Source organism: Populus nigra, chromosome 12 (genome assembly GCF_951802175.1).
Source record: "Populus nigra chromosome 12, ddPopNigr1.1, whole genome shotgun sequence".
In the NCBI taxonomy this organism is placed as follows: domain Eukaryota; kingdom Viridiplantae; phylum Streptophyta; class Magnoliopsida; order Malpighiales; family Salicaceae; genus Populus; species Populus nigra.
Genome location: NC_084863.1, coordinates 14,253,618 through 14,272,174, shown reverse-complemented (window position 1 = coordinate 14,272,174; position 18,557 = coordinate 14,253,618). Strand labels below are relative to the sequence as shown.

General features: G+C 38.2%; 1 pseudogene; it reads right to left on the bottom strand.

Annotated features, from left to right (window-relative positions):
- Nucleotides 1-7,986: 7,986 nt before the first annotated feature.
- LOC133669030 (expansin-B3-like) lies at nt 7,987-15,712 on the bottom strand (annotated as a pseudogene).
- Between the last annotated feature and the right edge of the window lie 2,845 nt (nt 15,713-18,557).

Below are 18,557 nucleotides of genomic sequence, written 5' to 3'. Positions count from 1 at the left end.
TATGATATTGCAGTTCGATGACCTCTTCCAATCTACCGTAGTAGTCAACTTCAAACTCACTAGAAGTTGATCCCTTAATACAAACACCGCTGTTGTATGTCTTTCTTCCATGCTCGTATTCTTCAGTATGAAAGACATATCCATTGACAAAATATCCATTATAGCACTTGACTTTTCTTTTAGTGCCCAGACATAGTAAAGACAGTGAAATAGCAGCACTACCTCCCATTTGATAAACCTAGCTTGTAAATTAAATACAACAATAATCACTAAACGGATATTATGTAACATTGACTACAATTAATTACATTGCAAGAGATAATGAGTTTGTGATAGGACTTACATGTGTTCTAAACCATGTGGCAAATTGTTCATCTTGTAATTGAAAGATCTGGGATTCGGTCAGCTGTGAGTTATTGGACAGTACGTATCGTCGATGTTGCCTGCAAGGTTGTTCCAAATTATATGAGTGTATGAGTGTATGGTATCACAAAACATAAATAGTACACTCTTGACAAAGTTTAAGTCAAACATTTACTTACTTAATAAAAGGTATCAGCTTATCACAGTTAAATATGACATAATTGTGTGCTTGTCTGAACTCTATTTCAGACAAATATCTTCCCCTCATGGCATTTTTAGGTGTGGGTCGTCCAGGATTGGAGAATATTGACAAGTTTCCACTTCAATGCACTTCACCACAATCATCATGCCGTGGAACACGGTTTATCCTCGTTCTCAAATGAGGTTCGAAATAGTATGAGATAAATGTTGAGATCTCCTCAACAATATACGCCTCACATATTGACGCCTCAACATGCGCCTTGTTCTTAACCTTTTTTTTTAAGATTGAACAAGTACCTGCATATATATATATATTAATAAAAAATTATCAATTAAAAACATTAAAATAAAAATAAAAACATTTAATTATAAATGTCATAGCAATTGTAATATTTAACCTCTCGAATGGATACATCCATCTGTACTGGACCGGTCCTCCAACTTTTACCTCAAACGGTAAATGTACGGGTAGATGCTCCATTGAGTCAAAAAATGATGGAGGGAATATCATCTCAAGTTTGCCTATTGTCTCGACGATATTCTTTTCAAGCCTTTCAATGTGATCAACATTCAACTTGCTGGAGCATATGTCTCTGAAGAAATGACTCATCTCCGTTAGTGCATCCCATATCCCCTTTGGCAACAAATCACGAAAAGCTAATGGGATGAGTGTTTGCATAAACACATGGTAGTCATGACTCTTCATTCCATATAATCTGCATTCCTCCGTATTAACCAGCCTTGATATGTTCGAGGCATGTCCATCGGGGAAACGCAGACTCTTAAGCCATTTGTAGACTAGTAGTTGTGTATTTTTCTCTAGCACGAAGCTTGCTCTTGATTTTGCGACCCGTGACCCATCACAAACCAACTCCATATTTTTACGGTTACATAACAGCGCTACATCCAATCTAGCCTTGATGTTGTCCTTTGTCTTCCCCTTCACATCCATGACGGTGTTGAAAATGTTCTCAAACACTTTCTTTTCAATGTGCATGACGTCAAGGTTATGGCGAAGAAGATTGGTCTTCCAATAAGGAAGCTCCCAAAAGATACTTTGCTTCACCCAATTATGGGTCAAACCAAAACCAGGAAACTTCTGCTTACCTGATTGGAGACCAAACACAATTTCACCGTACTCTGACACAACATCAAACAATTCTTCACTGGAAAGACGCGGGGGTGCAACATCATTTTCAACTTTGCCAACAAAGAAATCCTTTCTGTTCTTTCTGTACCCGTGATTAAGTGGCAAGAAGCGACGGTGATAGTAAAAAAAAGAAGCTTTACCTCCGTTTGCTAGCGTGAATGCCTTGTTGTTTTCCATGCAGTATGGACATGCGAGTTTCCCATGCGTGCTCCAACCAGAAACCATTCCATAAGCTGGGAAATCATTGATAGTCTACATCAAAGCCGCTCTCATAACAAAATTTTGTTTCCTCGAGATGTCATAAGTCAAAGCTCCAGAGGACCACAACTGCGTCAGCTCATCAATCAACGGACGAAGACAAACATCTATAATCTGCCCCGGACTGCTCGGACCTGGTATAACCATAGATAAAAACATGAACTCCGGCCTCATACACATCCCCGGTGGCAAGTTATAAACAGTCAGTATGACCGGCCAATAAGAATAAGGAGCAGCAAATGACCCGAATGGGTTGAATCCGTCTGTACACAACCCAAGACGCACGTTCCTTGATTCAGCTGAAAAGTGAGGATGCATACTGTTAAAGTGTTTCCAGGCTTCACCGTCAGAAGGATGAACCATCACTCCATCAACCGCATGGTGTGATTGGTGCCATGTCATGTGCTTAGCAGTCCTTGGTGACATGAATAACCTCTGCAGTGTAGGTGTGATTGGGAAGTATCTAAGTTTTTTATATGCCACGAGAGTCTTCCCTCTACCAGTTCTAGGTTTGTAACGGGAATGCCCGCATGTCATGCACTCGGTCATCTCAGCATTTTCAAGGTAGTATAACATGCAGAAGTTAGGGCATATATCAATTTTCTGGTATCCTAAACCGAGGGGTTTCATCATGGACTTGGCAGCATAGAAGTTCTCTTTCAGCCTATTCCTTTTAGGTAAAATGCTTCTCGCCCATTCAATAATCTTGTCATAACCGGCCTCACTCAACCCGTGATCTGACTTGATTGTGAACACCTGTACTACGGTTGATAATTTACTGTGGTTCGTGCAGCCATTCCATAATGGTTCGTCAGAATCTCTCAACATATCAAAAAACCTTGCTGCGTCTGCATTAGGTTCTTCTTCTACGATTGGACATTCCCTGACATTACCTTCACTCATTCTCATTGCATCCATAACCATATTCCTGTAAGGATTACTATTCTCATTTCCAACTTCATGCATGTTGTTAGCACTAGAAGTTGACCCAACCACCTGTTCTTCCATGCTCTCATCAGGAACAAATAGTTCTCCGTGAGCATACCAACACAGGTAATCTTCCATGAACCCTTTGGTTAGAAGATGCATCGTTACAACATCTTGATGCAGAAACTTTAAATTTTGCAAAATTAATAAAACCCTGGACACCGTTACAATAATCCATCCTCCGCAATCCTTGGGGTGAGTCCCGATACATCCATGAACGATCATCCATGACTTCTATTGAACCTCTATAAAACATAACAAAAATATTGGTTTTCCCCGACATTATCCAACAAACTAAAACAACACTTATGTTAAATATTCATTATCAATTATCAACTATCAACGTTCATACATACAAATTTATACATATATAAATTTACAGAAATCACAACTTCGAAATAGAATTGATAACAATTAAACAAGACTCGTTAAACAAGCTATTAATTATTTATTTCATCACAACGACACATTTAATTCAGTGTAATTCAAACAAAATTTCAAAAATTTACAAACAAATATAATTTGATAAAATCTAAAACAAACTATAACAACTACAAAATTATACAAAAACGTTTCTTTGACAAATAACAATTAAACAAGTACAAACGTTAACAAAATACATATACTAAAACAATAAAATTCACAATTAAATATTAAAACTAAAAAGGATAGATTTACTTACAAAAAAATGATAAAATCTACAAGAAATGGATATTGTGACCACGTACAAGATATAAGAAACTTGAGTGCTCGTGTTGAGAATAGTGGAGAGTTGGGATGGGTGTTTGGCTGCAGTTTGGGAGGGGAGCTGCAGTTTGGGAGGGGAGAGGTGGGATGGGAAAGAAGAAGAAGGAGAAACAGAGGAAGAGAGTGTCGGCAGAACGGTGGGATGTAATGGTCTTTTCCGACGGAATAACCGACGGAAGTAATCCGTCGGTGATGCCGTCGGTGATTCCGTCGGTGAAAGTGTCACGTCACTGTACGGCTATCTCAGTTTGAATCCCTCGGTACTTCCGTCGGTAAAATCGCCTGACGTCACCACGCCGTTGCATATTTCCAGACAAACTGTATACCCCGTCGGCGAAACGGTTGGTATATACCGACCATTTCGCTGACGGTGTTATTCTGTCGGTATAAACCAACCGTTTCGCCGATGGAATTATTTCCGTCGGTATATATTACCGATGGAAATATTCCGTCGGTAATTCCGTTGGTTTTCTCTAGTTTTCTGGTAGTGAATGTTGGCTTGAGCCAGTGTTGATACTGAGAGTAGGACTTCTGAATTGAATAGAGACCAGAACCTTGACTTGAAGGGAGTATCTATAATGCTTGCTTCAATTTGTGAACACGGATTCAGAGTTTCAGCTACAGTTAAGAATCAAAAGACAGGAAAAGGGTAATTGATACCGGTATGGCATCGTGACGATTATCTTTCTGGATTGAGAATGGTCTGGAAGAAAGTATAAAAAATTATTGTTTTTTATCAGTAAATAGAGGCAATGGAAGTTGTTATTTAGTATTTTAGTTACTAGAAAACCTAACGAGTCCCTATTATAGAAAATATTATAAAATAGGAAATATTATGTTTCCTCTTGTATAGTTTTATTCTGTGTAATAGGTTACACCATAACATATATACAATGCCCTTCTTATATAAATAGTAGAGAACTGTCCTGATTAAGGCACTCACTAAATTATTACAAATCTCTACTTTAACTTGGTATCAGAGCCTCTCTATCTTAAATAGGTTTTTTTTCTTCTACTCTTTTACAGATTCTTGTCCCTGCCGCAATCCCTGCTCTTTTATTTTCTACTGCAGATCCGTCTCTCTACTGCCTGCTATTCTCCCTCTACTACAGCCTCGCTGTCAACATCTTTTTCTCCATCTAGGCACTTTGCTCACTCCCTGCCCGATCTGAACTTGTGCATGGATCTCTCCATATATTCTCTTCCACAGTAGACCTCCATTGATGCGCTTTCTGCTCTGCCACCTATTTGGCATCATCTTATGGTGTTGCGTCTTACATAGCAGAAGATTGCCAACATCAGCTCTGCTTCTGCCCCTCTCCGCCAGTTTCAGCTCCACAGGTAATGTTCCCCTATGCTTTTGAACCTCTGAGTTTTAAGGAAGCTGACTAGTACTAATGTTGGCATACTTTCATGAAGGATGAAATTGCAGCCTTACATGCCAATGTCAGTTGGTCATTGGTGCCGTTTGATCCATCTATGAACATTGTTGGTTGTCGATAGGTGTATAAAATCAAGCATCGAGCTGATGGGGCCATTGACTGTTACAAGGCTCGCTTGGTTGCGCGAGGGTTCACTCAACAGGAAGGTATAGATTATTCAGAAACCTTTAGTCTTGTTGTTAAACCGACTATTGTTCGGTTGGTCCTCACGATTGTAGTATCAGAAGGATGGCAAATTCGGAAACTTGATGTTCATAATGCTTTCCTCAATGGCTCACTTCGCGATGTTGTTTACATGCAACAACCCCCAGTCTTTGTCGACTCTACTTTGCCCACTCATGTTTGTCGCCTTAATAAATCTCTCTATGGCTTAAAACAAGCATCGCGGGCCTGGTACATGCAACTGAGTGATTTCCTCCTGACTATTGGTTTTCGGGCTTCAAAGGTTGATACCTTCTTGTTTATTCTTAATGTGAATCATGCTATCTGTTACTTACTTGTCTATATGGATGACATCTTACTTATCAGTAATAACTCTAAATTGATTCATCACCTCATTACCTTACTGAGTTCAGAGTTTAAACTTTGTGATTTGGGTCATCCACATTATTTTTTGGGGATTGAAGTTGCTCCCACCAGTGTGGGTCTTGCGCTTAGTCAACACAATTATGTTCTTGATATTCTGAGCTGTGCGGGTATGTCATCGTGTAAACCTGTTGATACACCAGCTTCTGTTTCCAAACTTGATCTGCAGTATATTGAGTTGTTTTCGGATCCCACTCGCTTCCACCAAATTATTGGTGTTCTTCAATATCTTACATTTACTCGACTAGACATCTGATATGCTGTAAATAAGATATGTCAATTTATGCATGCTCCTACCAAAGGTCATTGGGCCGCTGTTAAGTGTATCCTGCGATACTTGAAAGGTAATCCTCCTTCGGTCTCCACCTTACTCGTGACTCTGCTTTGATTCTTCATGGTTTTATTGATGCTGATTGGGCCGACAGTATTGATGATTGAAAATCCACGGGTGGATACATTGTATTTCTTGGCACCACTCCCATTTCATGGAAATCTAGCAAGCAACGCATTGTTGCTCGCTCCTCCACTGAAGCAGAGTATAAGGCCTTAGCTGATGGTACTATTGAGCTTCTTTGGCTTCGTTATCTTTTGTCAGATTTATGTTTCTCTCGTAGATCTGCTACCACTATCTAGTGTGATAATTTGGGTGCTACTTATCTGTCTGTTAATCCGATCTTTCATGCTCGTACAAAGCATGTGGAGGTCGATTATCACTTTGTTCGTGATCGAGAGGCTAAGAAGGAGATTTAGATTTGCTTCATCTCCTCCAAAGATCAATTAGTCGATGTTCCTCTGCTTTTGCTTCTCTACATTCCAAGCTTCACGTGATAACTCACCTTCAGCTTGAGGGGGTGTATTATAGAAAATATTATAAAATAAGAAATATTATGTTTCCTCTTGTATAGTTTTATCCTGTGTAATAGGTTACACCATAACATATTTACAATGCCCTACTTATATAAATAGTAGAGGAGCTGCCCTGATTAAGGCACTAATGGGTAAAGGGATTAATTGCAAAAATAAAAGGTATTAGAAGCCCTAATATGCATTACCTAAGACAAACTGTATTGTTTATTTGTCTGATATAAACTAAGGTATTGTTGTGTTTTCTAATCATTGATCTATCTAAGATTAAAGAAAATTCATTCTCAATAAAGAGATCGATCTTTATCTTATTAGGTTCAGATAATGAAGAAATAGGGCAAGCATGGTTGTCCACCTAGGCTAAGGCACCTCTTTCCTTTTTTCACTTTTATTTTTTAAAAAAATTTGATTTCAATTTAATTTAATTAAAGTAGATTAATTAAAGATCTATATGGGTGAGATGTGTATTCAATTTGAATTACACTAATTTAATAAAAAAATATGATAGTTTTCTTTATATATAAATTATAATTTATTTTTACTTAGTTTTCGAATAAAATTACAATATTTTTTTTATAATATTAGCAAGAAATTTTACATAATTTCTTTCTTTAATTTTTTTTTCAATTGGTTCCCTTTAAATGTCTATTATTATTATTATTTTGTTAAATAAATATTTGGTTGCAAAAAAATAAAATTATTAAACTCATTAGCTTCATGCTCCAAAAAACAAATGTTTTAATTTGTATTTATCTTTTAATTTTTTTATTAATTTTTTAGTTAAGAGAAGAGATGGGAGGAAAAGCTGAATAGAAACAAAAGCATTTCACACCTTTAAAGTTTGAAAGTTACTGAAGTTTGAAGGAGATAATTGAAGGGAGGAGAATGAGTGAAGGCGGTGAGAAAAAAATATAATAGAAAGAAGGGGAAATGTTATTATATCAGAAATATTTTAAGATTATTTATATTTAGTAGGCTTATGTAGGTTTAGCAAATTTTAAATATCTAAATCTGTACCTGATTTATGATATGTATTTATTAAATTATTTAATTTATTATCATTTATAATATCTATATTAATTAACTTTGAGTTGAATAATTTAAATTTTAAAGATACCCATTATTTTTTAATAGCCTGCCTTAGTATTTCTAGTACAATTTCATCAATAATCCAAAGGGACTAAAAACTTACCCAAAAGCATAGCAAACATGTTACACGCTCTCTCCTTTGGAGAGGGCTATATTGATTATCTAAATTTAAAACACTTTCACACTACAAAAGTAGGAAACAAAATTAAAGGACAAATAAAAGTTAAAAGAAAGAAAGAAAGAGCACTGGTGGATGCCATTAATTGTGCAATCCAACGGCTACTCTCTTCTAAAAACAAAAACGCCAGTCAACGGCTACTTTTGCGTCAACTGAACAACAAGAGGAACTTCAGAAGAATGGGCTTCTTTCACTCACGTGGATTCACACCAAGAAAAGCTTGAAGCTTGAAGCTTTGCATTTTAATGGAAGAAATTGAGCCTAGAGGTGTAAGTAGCTTTTGGGACCCAATTTCTTGGAATCACATCTCATGCAGACAGTGCTCTTCCTGTTGATAGTGTTGTTAACTTCACAGATAATGGTCCTTTCAAGGGTCCCCTAATAACACACCAATTTGCACCCCACAGGTGATTCATCTCTAGCCACTCAGTGCCACCTGCCTGCCAATACAAATGTAAAAACAATGAGAAAATCGTCGAACTTCTATTTTGCATATTGAGATTTATAGCTTTATTTTCTTCACCATTTAGTTAACTTTTTCAGATACTTGAATCCAGTTTTGTCCTTAGATTCTTTTTTCAGATACTTGAATTTCAATGCCTCCCAATGGTCATTTTAAGGGTGGCCCATTTGTCACATGCAATAAAATAGTTGGATAGAAAGGATAAAAACAAAGCAGGAACACAATGGCACCATTGGCAAGCATAAAATAAAGAAAATGTGTGTATATTTCTTTCTTTCATTAACTACTTAAGAAAGTGCAAAATTTACTTAATAAAGATGTGTTGATGTTGGACAATGCCATTTGATTATTGGAAATGTCTTCCCCTCAGCAAATTAAAGGTCGAAGATCATGAAATGGGCACTACATTGATGATCTAAAGTAGCACGTTTAGGCAGTTCTTTTTAGCTAAATGTGAGAGTGCACACTTTAGAAGATGTAAAGATGAGAGATTCTTTGCAGTTTGTGAGTCAAGGAGTAAATGCAATCTCACTCTTGTTAGGATACTGGCATGCAAACCCGACAAGATAAAAGGCAAGAAATAGGATAAAATGAGAAATGAGACACACAAGAATTTACGTGGTTCACCCAATTTGGCTACGTCCACGGGCAAGTATAGAAGGATTTTACTAAGTAATGTGGGAATTACAACCTCTCTCAAATAATAGGAGAACAACTAAGAATCTCTCTATTACTAGGAGAAAACACCTCACTTACTCTCTCACAAATACCTCACAACTTTGTGGGATTACTCTCTCTTCACTCTCCTCTTCTTCTTCTCTAACTTGGTGTGCAAAATAAGCTTGAAGGCATTGCCTATTTATAGGTAAGAGTGAGGGGACAAATGCCATAAATCATGGCACCAATTATGCCACAAATTATGCCATAAATCATGGCACCTAATTATGCCAACAACTCCACTAATATTTGTTTTCCACCAATTAATTAAGTGGTGGCTTCACATTCTCCCACTTGAAGACTTTGATGATTTAATCAAGTCTTCACACTTGATCATCTGTGATTCTTCTATCCTTTCTATACTTGCCATCTTCATGCTGCTTACGTTTCTGTTAGGCCAGAAGAGGATCTACACCATATATACTTATCAGTGTTGACTGGTTTGGTCAAAGCATCTGCTGGGTTTTCCTTTGTGTGAATCTTTTGAAAGTCCACACTTCCATCTTCCACCACTTCACGAACAAAGTGATACTGAACATCTATGTGTTTTGTTCTTGAATGAAACGCTGGATTCCTTGCAATATGCAAGGCACTCTGACTATCACAATACAAAGAAATCTTCTCTTGTTTGTGCCCGAGCTCCTCCATAAGTTTCTTCATCCATATTGCTTCTTTACAAGCTTGTGTAGCTGCCATGTACTCAGCTTCTGTTGTGGACAATGCTACAACAGTTTGAAGTTTAGAGATCCAGCTCACAGCTCCTCCTGCAATTATGAACACATAGCCTGTAGTGGATTTTCTTTTCTCAAGTTCACCAGCAAAATCTGAGTCAACATAACCTCTGACAGTAAATTCTGATCCTCCATAACATAATGCAACATCTGAGGTACCCTTGATGTATCTCAAGATCCTCTTAATAGTATTCCAATGCTCTCTACCAGGATTTGCCATGTATCGACTAGCTGCTCCCACTGCTTGTGCAATGTCTGGTCTTGTACATATCATGGCAAACATTAAACTTCCCACTGCTGATGCATACGGTACTCGAGACATCTCCATCCTCTCTGCTTCATTGCTAGGAGACATACTTGAGGATAATTTGAAGTTAATAGGAAGTGGGGTGGAAATTGGCTTACAATCTTGCATGTTGAAGCGACGCAAGATCTTCTTCAAATAATTCTTCTGAGAAAGCCAAATCTTCCTCTTACTTCTGTCTCGGTGAATTTGCATCCCTAGAATCTTGTTTGCTGGTCCCAAGTCCTTCATATCAAACTCCCTAGCCAACTGTGCCTTCAATTCTTGGACTCGATCTTTGTTGGGGCCTATCACCAACATGTCATCCACGTACAACAACAGAATGATGAAAACATCATCTTCTTCAAACCTCTTGTAATACGTACAATGGTCTGAACTGAGTCTGTTGTACCCAAGGCTAATTATGAAGGAATCAAATCTCTTGTACCAACACCTCGGCGCCTGTTTGAGACCGTATAGAGATTTGTTCAACCTGCAAACCAAGTTCTCCTTGCCTGTTTCAGCAAAACCCTCTGGTTGGAGCATATAAATTTCTTCTTCAAGTTCTCCATGAAGAAATGCAGTTTTCACATCTAACTGCTCTAGGTGAAGATCAAATATAGCACACATTGCCAAGACTACTCTGATTGTAGTAAGTCGTACCACCGGAGAAAATATCTCATTGAAGTCTATTCCTTCTTTCTGAGCATATCCTTTCACCACCAATCTTGCACGATACCGCTCCACTTGATCATTGCCATCACGTTTTATCTTGTAAACCCATTTGTTGCCAATGGCCTTTCTTCCTTGTGGTAGCGGAACAAGATCCCAAGTGTTATTCTTGTGCAGAGCTTCAATCTCCTCTTGCATTGCTGTCATCCACATAGATACATCTGTGCTTTTGATAGCCTCATGGAAAGTTGATGGCTCTCCATCCTCTGTTAGAAGACAATATGCAATATTGCTCTCAGTACTATATTCTGAGTGCCAAGCCGGTGGTCTTCTTTCACGAGTCGACCGCCGAACTTCATGAGTTTCAGACTCTATTTGTTCTTGCTCTTCATGCTCTGGTGCATCTTCAGAAGAAGTATGATTCTGAGTATTTTCAATCTGGACTGCTGTAGTCTCCTTTAGAATGCTATTATGTTCTTCCATTTGCATTTTACCTTCTGCAAATATGACATCTCTGCTGATGACTACTTTGTGGGCAGTGGGATCCCACAAGCGATACCCCTTCACTCCATCAGCATATCCCAAGAATACACATTTTCTGGATTTTGAATCCAGCTTGCTAACTTCTTGTGTATTGTACATCACGTACACAGGACTTCCAAATATATGCAATCGAGAATAATCAGCTGGCTTCCCAGTCCACATCTCCATCGGTGTCTTCAGCTCAATTGCAGTTGATGGAGATCGATTTATCACATAATAGGCGGTATTGACTGCTTCTGCCCAGAATGACTTTCCTAGACCTGCAGCCTTCAACATTGCTCTTGTTCTTTCTAATAGAGTTCTGTTCATCCGCTCTGCCACTCCATTTTGTTGTGGAGTGTATGCCGTTGTGAACTGCCTTTTGATACCTTCATGTTGACAGAAGTTATCAAATTCATCACTGGTATATTCTCCTCCATTGTCAGTCCTCAAACACTTGATCTTCTTTTCAGATTCAAGTTCCACCCGCGCTTTGAAAGTTTTAAAGACTGCGAACACATCTGCCTTCCTTCTAATTGGATACACCCAACATCTCCTGGAGAAGTCATCTATAAATGATACAAAGTATCTTGCTCCTCCCAAGGATACAACCGGTGCTTGCCAAACATCAGAGTGAATCAGGTCTAAGATGCATTTGCTCTTAGTTGTTGATGTGCCAAACTTTAACCTATGTTGTTTACTTGTAACACAGTGCTCACAAAAGGGTAAAGTAACCTTTGTAAGCCCAGGGAGTAACTTCTGATCAGAGAGAACTTTCAAACCTTTCTCTGACATGTGGCCTAGTTTTTGATGCCACATCATCGTCTTCTCTTCTGCAGGATTGGCTGATGCGATTGACGCTTCTGCCCCATGATGTGTTTCTCCCATTAATACAAACATGTTTGCAACTGTCTTTCTTGCCTTTAAAACCACCAGCGCTCCTTTGACAATTTTCATTATTCCATTGTCTGTTCGGATCTTACAGCCAAGACTATCAAATTGTCCTACGGACAAAAGATTCTTCTTTAAGTCTTTCACATGTCGCACTCCTGAAATAGTGCGAATCAAGCCATCATACATCTTCAATTTGATGGTGCCAATGCCATCAATCTCTACAGCATGATTATCACCCATGAACACTTTACCTCCAGAGATGGGTTCATATGTATGGAACCAATCTCGATTAGGAGTCATATGCCATGTTGCTCCTGAATCCATTAGCCAGACGTCAGTAAGCTCTTCTTTATCTGTAGAGATTGTCGCTGCTTCACTATATAAAACCTCCCCATCTTCTGAGGTGCTCGCAACACATCCTTGAGGTTTTGATGACTCTGCAGTGTTCTCTATACCCTTTTTAAACCAACAATCCCTTTTGAAGTGCCCTTTTCTGCCACAGTTGTAGCATTTCACAGTCTTCTTGCTTCTTGATTTAGACCTCCCTAGCCTTTGACTCCCACTGGAGCCACGCTCCGTTGATCTCCCTCTTGACACCAATAATGCCTCTGCTTGGTTTGAACTATTTCTGTCTCCTTTATTTTTGCGCCTATTTTCTTCTTCCAAGATGGCGGCTGCAACATCATCAAAGACTAAATAGTCTGTGAGGATATTATTGGTCAAGTTGATAATGAGCTGATCATACGAATCTGGAAGACTTTGAAGTAGAAGCTCTGCACGTTCACTTTCCTCTATTTGTTGACCCAACGTAGTGAGTTGTGAAAATAGAGTCCTTATTGTGTTGATGTGGTCAGTCACCGCCGTGGTTTCTGCCATTCGAAGGGTATAAAGTCTCCGCTTTAAGAAAATCTTATTGTGCAAAGACTTAGACTCATATAGCTTTGTTAGAGTCTCCCATATCTCCTTAGCTGTTTTCTTCTCCGCCACACTTGATAATACTTCATCAGCTAATGCTAAATGTATGTTAGCAATAGCATTGCCATCCATCTCATTCCATTTTGCATTATCAGTGATCTCCGCGGGTCGATCCCCAATTGCTGCCAAGCAATTGTCTTTCCTTAAGATTGCCTTGATTCTCATTTTCCACAATGAAAAATTGCTCCCCTTGAACCTCTCAATCTCGTACTTTGCTGCCATTTTATTCACCGTGATCTATTCAGCTATCACCGTTTCACCGATCTGTAACGTATATAGAACTAGTATCGTGTAAATAATACTTCACTAAGTAAGTTCCCAGGAAAGATTGGAGGGGTCACAAATGGTCCCGCTTAAAACCCAATCTCCTTAGACAGAACTTCCTAGCCTGTATTTATTTACCGCACTGATTTTCTATAGCGCCAACAGTATCGTATGTAAACAGTATCGTATAGGTGAATAGTGCCGTATAGGTGAATAGTGTCGTAGACGTGAATAGTAACCGTATACACGAATGACTTTTGTGTATTAACAACACCAACCAAGAAGGCTCTGATACCACTGTTAGGATACTGGCATGCAAACCCGACAAGATAAAAGGCAAGAGATAGGATAAAATGAGAAATGAGACACACAAGAATTTACGTGGTTCACCCAATTTGGCTACGTCCACGGGCAAGTATAGAAGGATTTTACTAAGTAATGTGGGAATTACAACCTCTCTCAAATAATAGGAGAACAACTAAGAATCTCTCTATTACTAGGAGAAAACACCTCACTTACTCTCTCACAAATACCTCACAACTTTGTGGGATTACTCTCTCTTCACTCTCCTCTTCTTCTTCTCTAACTTGGTGTGCAAAATAAGCTTGAAGGCATTGCCTATTTATAGGTAAGAGTGAGGGGACAAATGCCATAAATCATGGCACCAATTATGCCACAAATTATGCCATAAATCATGGCACCTAATTATGCCAACAACTCCACTAATATTTGTTTTCCACCAATTAATTAAGTGGTGGCTTCACAACTCTGCATCACAAAGTTGGAGGACACAACCAAGTTTTCCGGAGCCTAAGAGCATGGTGCTTTTTTTTTTATTCTGCTTTGCAGCTTTACATCTGTATCTCATGGGTGTTAGAAGTCCAAAAAGTAATGCACAAAAATTGAAATGAAGGAAGGAGAAGGTTACTTCTCTGATATGCATGGATCCAACATCACCATCGCCATCTTCAAATTCCACTAGAAGGGATAGCCAATAATCTGTTGAACCTTCATTGACATGGAAGGCAATGTTCTTCCCAGGGTACTTGCATGGGGTCCTACAAAAATGGGTGATTTAGGTCATTTCGAGATTATTAAGGGGCAGTGGCAAAATAAACAAGACAAAGCACATGCAGACAGTTAAACAGTTGAGCTTACACTAGAAAGAGGGAACAGAACGACCTGCTGCAAATAGCACACAGATAAAAACACGAGCCCTCCATACCTGCGATATATGACTGGGATTTCACCTCGGTTCCTGAGCTGACCATTCTCACCAGAAATAGCCATATGACCAAAGGCTGCACCACTGAGGTCAAAGTGGGTGTTACCATTTGAAGTTTTGAGAAATACCCACCTGGACACTCATCTGTAACAATTATGGTCACTGCCCTTTCTGAGCATATGCTCTTGTCTAGGCACCTAACTTTGTAACATGCTCCACATCCTTCTCCATTCTTGAAGAGTATTGGGCTCACTGCACCAACTCTGGCCCTCAATGGCTTCAGATCCACTAATGACCCGTACCCACACGCCCCTCCTGCACATTGATATTATGACTTGCTGTCACATACCTTGGTGATGCAGATATTGGGTTCTGGGAATATCAGGGTGTGTGTTTGTTCATGTGAATGTACTGTTTTTTTTAAAAAAAATAATTGATTTTTTTTTTGTTTTAAATTAATCACGGCATTTAAGAATTTTAAAAACATAATGTCAAATTTGCTAAGCTTAGAATATGCCATATAGGTCCAGATTTTTTGTACTACAGTACTATAAATTGGGTAATGTGAACCAAACTAAACTCAAAAAATCAACTTGGTTTTATGCGATTGCAAGGAAAATAGTAGAAATTGAGCTTAGAAGAAGAGCATTTCTTCCAAAAGCCAATTTATTGGCTTAATTGTGAACAAAGGAAAAAAAAAAGAAAAAAAATAATCAACTTTTAGACTAATGTGCTATTCGTTATAAAAGAAAACGTGGACGGCTAACAGGACTTCTTCCATTAACTACCTTAAGAGTTTGACCGAGAAAACCGAGAAAAAGAGATCTAAAATTCTGACACTACCAGAAATATAGCACGAAAGAAAAATTACAAAAGATAAAACTCATAGCGGGTATAATATGCTCTTACCATCACTACCATCACCGTCAGGATTGCCCTACCAGGTGGCAGTGGCCGGTTTCCGGTGTAAGTCTGCCACATTATGGTGAGTATGATATTGCTGTCCAAAAACTACTAAAAAACACTTGAAGAACACCACAACATATAACCCCAAGAGCTGGATTGTGGACCAAAAGGGTCTCTCTAAGAAATACCAGCACATGACAATGTCACATTCACCACCGCACCACCACCAGCACCTCTACTTGACAATGTCACATTCTCGGCGCAGAACGCAAGAAAAATAGTCAAAGAACTGTCTTCTTACAACCTTTGACGACAGTTCCTGGAAACAAAAACACTAAACTTGCTTACGATGTAGTTTGATAATATTATGTAAGCAGTTTTATTTGAAGGAGACTAAATTTTAATGTACTACGTTAGTTAGCAGATATTTTAATGTAGAATTTGGCATAGAGTCTTAATATGAAGAGAAAAAAACCCTAATAATTTTTTTTTTATTAACGTGGGTGTCTGGGCCAGTTTGCGCGTACCTCGATTAATCCCACAGGCCCTGAAGTTAACGACCATGTAAGCTTCCAGTAGCCATCATATGAGCAACTCCATGGCTCGAACCTGAGACCACAGAGAGAGCAAACTCCTTAGTCTCAAGCTCTTACCACTGGGTCACCTCCTAGATGGTTACCCTAATAATTTCTCCTCAACGAGGATGGCTGGCAATAATTTAATTATCTCTAAAAAAAACCCATGATTGTCAATAATTAGGGATTTATAAAACCATCATGCATATGATTTATTTTATAATTAATGAATGATGCAAATGACTTAATCACTACCATTAAACAAAATGGGATGAAGGTGGAAGATAGAATACATTTAGCAGTCATAATATATATTAGATAAATAATTTATCCTCTTATATTTTACATACAGGATATAGGTTGTATTCCAGGACAAAATCACATGCAAAAAGCAAACTATTAATTTCTCTATTATGATAAAAAAAATTTAATTAATATTGCGGTGTTGGTTTAAAAATATATTAAAATAATTTTTTTATTTTTAATATTAATATATCAAAACTATAAAATGTCAAAAAAAAATTATTTAATATTTTTCAAATCAAATATATTTTTAAAATGTAATTAAATACAATTACAAACACAAAAATGTGATGTGATTTCTTTTGGAAAATGAAATTCCATCACAATCTCAAGAAACTTAAATTAAGTACTTGAGAAGAAATGGCTCAAAAGTTGCCAATAATTGAACTTTTCGTGACCCATGGAGGCAAAATTTTGTCTAGCATTTGTACCTTATCTAATCATTAAATGGACCACCCAAATGGATTTTGGGATAGACCCAATAAAAGAGTTTTAATTATTTTTGTAATGCTTCATGATGTGAGACATGACTCGAATTCGGGCAACTAAATTAAATTCCAATTTATATAGTTACAAACACGGCCTGCAAAACCATATTATTAATTTTTTTCATATCAACTAAGAGAAATCAGTTATGACATTATCTCCACCAATATAATATTGTTGCTAATTAAATCTAAGGGTTGTAGCTCAACTGGTCAGCCCTTGAGTTTGTTCTCCAGAGATCACCAGTTCGAGTCTCATAAATTTCAGGACTACTGGAGGCTTACATGGTTGTTAACTTCAGGGCCCGTGGGATTAATCGAGGTGTGCACAGTTCGAGTCTCATAAATCTCAGGACTACTGGAGGCTTACATGGTTGTTAACTTCAGGGCCCGTGGGATTAATCGAGGTGCGCACAAACTGGCCCGAATACTCATGTTAATTTTAAAAAAAATATTGCTGCTAATTAGTGGATTATGCAACAGTTGTTAAGAAAATCAATAGAAACAAAGGGCGTGGCCTTCTGGGTGACGAGAGAGGCAGCTTCCATCAAAATTTTAAAAAAAAATTGTTTCTCTTTTGTTCGTTCTTTTGAGTAATGGGAATCTGTGACATGATCCAATGCCCAAAAATTCTGGAAGATGATGCTGGCTATGAGGGAAACTCCAAATTTTATATATATAAAAAAGGGTGTAAGAGTTTCATCTCCACAAATTTCAGAGAGGGATTTATATAAAAAATGTTGTTTGTCCACAAGCTTGAACACCGTATGTGACAACTTGTTAGCTGGCTGATTTATAATCTATTTTAACAGCATGACATAGATTTTGATAATATTATGTAAGCAGTTATAAATGGAGGAGAGAAAATATTATAGAATGTACTTATATAGAAAATATTGTAGACATACTCTTGTGTGGTAACGTCCACCATTGCTATTGTATATTGCCCTACACATATATATAGAAAGGGTTGGCTAACCATTAGGTTAAGCCTCCTAATTATTCTCAACTTGGTATCAGAATCTTCTGCTGTCAGAACTCTTTTCTTCCTTCCTCCCTTTGCAGCTGACCCTCTCTCTATTTTTCCTCCATGGATTCTACTGTTGTCGTCGACTTCTCTCCCTCCACCGATGGTGCAGCACAATCGGCCAGCCATCCCCAAGCTGCTGCCGGTGGTGTCTTTTCACCCCAACAACAGCCTCCACTTGCAGAGCATGTCTCTGATTCTTCTTCACAAGTATCTGTCGTCCCTTTGCCTCTCATGGGAACACACACTCCAGTTATCGTTTCTTTATCAAACACCCACCAAGTTGTTTCTTTGAAACTTACGAACACAAATTATCTTTATTGGAGAATGCAGATGAAGCCATATCTCCTTGGTCAAGGTGTTTTTCACTTCGTTGACGGTTTAGTGTCATGTCCTCCATCTTATATTTTTGACAGTTCTGCTGGTTCTTCCTCTACCATCAGCCCTTCTTTTCTTCGTTGGAAGCAACAAGATCAACTTATTTTGAGTGTTTTACCCTCCTCTCTCTCCGTGGATGTGTTGCATCTCGTGGTAGATTGTTCTACCTCGCATTGTGTTTGGCGCACTCTTGAGAAAGCGCTTACCTCTTCATCTAATTCTCGCATCATGTAACTCCATGGCTTCTTTCAAGACCTTCCGCAAGGTGACTCA